We start from the raw sequence: 2,859 nt of genomic DNA, 5'->3' as shown, positions 1-2,859 counted from the left end.
AAATTAGGTCCTAGTGGTATTGGTGAGGGAAGATGAAAGAACCTTCCTTCCTATATTAATTAGTTGATGTATTTTAAACCACTAAAGTTTAGTTGTTGGCTTAATAAAATAAATGAATGTTTTAAAACTATAATTAATTTATTATTAATGGTTACATATTGTTGAATTTAAATAGAAAGAAGAAGAGACATGTAATCTTTTATAATTTACTAATTATTTTCTATTTTTAATATTTTGTAATGTAATTATTTTTTAACTCAACCAATATATTAGATTATAGAGAATATAAAAAGATGAGAAATAATAATGCCACAAATCTTAAATACTTAATATTTATAGAGTTTGAAAAAGCCAAAAGGCACTAAACAAAAGGTTGCATAATTAAATATGAGATTATAGTATTAAAATTAGACCCTAATGACATTATTGAGGGAAGATGAAGGAACATTCTTTCCTATATTAATTAATTGATATATTAAGCCACTAAAGTTTAATTGTTGGCATAATAAAATAAATTAATGTTTGAAGACTTATAATTAATTATTATTAATGGTTACATATTATTGAATTTAAATAGAAAGAGGAAGAGACATATAATCTTTTATAATCTAATAATTATTTGTTATTTTTAATATTTTGTAATGTAATTATTTTTTTTAATATCAACCAATTTATTAGGTAATAGAGAATACAAGAAGATGAGAAATAGTGATGTCACATCACCTTCTCTAGTCCTAACTTTATATATATAATATATATAGATAGATAGATAAATATAGATTTTTAATATTTTGTAATGTAATTATTTTTTAATCTCAACCAATATATTAGATAATAGAGAATATAAAAAGATGAGAAATAATGATGACATAAATCTTAAATATTTAATGTTTATAGAGTTTAAAGAACCCAAAATGCACTAAACAAAAGATTGAATAATTAAATATGGGATTATGATATTAAAATTAGGCTCTAATAGAATTGTTGAGGGAAGATGAAGGAACCTTCCTTCATATATTAATATTAATTAATTGATGTATTTTAAGCCACTAAAATTTAATTGTTGGCATAATAAAATAAATGAATGTTTCAAGACTTATAATTAATTATTATTAATGGTTACATATTGTTGAATTTAAATAGAAAGAGGAAAAGACATGTAATCATTTATAATCTAATAATTATTTTCTATTTTAATATTGTGTAATGTAATTATTTTTTAATTTCAACCAATTTATTAAATAATAGAGAATATGAGATGATGAGAAATGGTGATGCCACATCACCTCCTCAAGCCCCAACTTTATATATATATATAGATATAGATAGATTATAAGCAAAGCAAACGTGGACAAGGGATTTGTGTGCATGGATTTTTCGGTTTTTTTTCTTGAAAAATCAAAGAAATCTCAAATAATTTATAAGGATTTTATCTTTTGAAGAATGATAAATTCTTATCTACAAGAAAAAAGAGATTTTATGGTAAAATGAAAAGTTTATTAATGATAAAACAAAAAGAGGGTTTAAAATTGAGAATAATAAGTTTATAATTCTACTTGTATTTTGAGAATACTAAATAAACATATGAGAATTATTCCTGAATTTATAAAAATACAAATGAAGTGTTAGTTGTGGAATTAAAAATGAGTGCATTTACGATTAATATGATGTTTATATAATTTTAAGAGTGATAATATAAATATAAACTCTTGTACAATTTTTTTTTTAATTTTTCTCTTTCTTTCTCTCTACGGCTCGGAAGCTTGGGTTTTAATTAGATTTATAGTCTATAGATATGATACTTTTGACCTTGAGTGCTAACCAGTGGGGATCAATATAAATTAATCAAGAATCTTCCGCGGGTTGGGGAAATGCTTTTGGCATTTGGCAAGCCCCACCCAGTCTTTGCCCACTAATTTTTGTTTAAATTAAATTAAGTAATTATTTAATTAACCTATTGAGTACAAAGGGCAATTGATTCTCCTATGTTGTGGGTAGGTTGTATTGAACGAGCTTAGCTTAACTTTAATGACTGTAATTTATAAATTAAGTATAAGCAAAGCAAACGTGGGCAAGGGATTTGTGTGCATGGATTTTTTGTTTTTTTTTTTTGAAAAAATCAAAGAAATCTAACATAATTTATAAGGATTTTATCTTTGAAGAATGATAAACTCTTATTCTACAAGAAAAAAAAAGATTTTATGGTAAAATGAAAAGTTTATTAATGATAAAACAAAGAGAGATTTCAAAATTAAAGAATAATAAGTTTATAATTCTGTTGGTATTTTGAAAATATTAAATAAACACGTGAGATTCCTTTATAGTTATTCCTAAATTTATAGAAATACAAATAAAACGTTAGTTATGAAATTAAAAATGAGTGCATTTATGATTGATATGATGTTTATATAATTTTAAGAATAATAATATAAATATAAATTCTCGTATAAATTTTTGTTTCTCTTCCTTTCTCTCTGCGGCGACTCGGAGCTTGGGTTTTAATTAAATTTAGGGAAAATATCTACCGTCCACCTATTTTTTACACCTTTTTCAAAAATACACAATTCCTTCATTTTTTGGCTGGAATCCACCTAAAGTTACATTTTTTTTCACTTTTCCACTTCCGTTTGGAATCCGTTAAGAAAACTAACGGAAACTTAAAAAAATGACCATTTTACCCCCAAAACGAAAATTACAATTTCACCTTAAAAAATACCAAAAATAATAAGATTTAATGATGAATATCATTATTGGTACTTTAATGAAGTACAAAAAAATCTTAACTACTAGAGATTATAACTCAATTAATAATAAAACTCTACTTATCTTAAATTCAATTGATGATTTGTGAGATTGAGC

Source organism: Citrus clementina, unplaced genomic scaffold (assembly GCF_000493195.1).
Source record: "Citrus clementina cultivar Clemenules unplaced genomic scaffold, Citrus_clementina_v1.0 scaffold_9, whole genome shotgun sequence".
Lineage (NCBI taxonomy): Eukaryota > Viridiplantae > Streptophyta > Magnoliopsida > Sapindales > Rutaceae > Citrus > Citrus x clementina.
The sequence above is the reverse complement of the archived record's forward strand: the minus strand, read 5'-3'. Positions refer to the sequence as shown.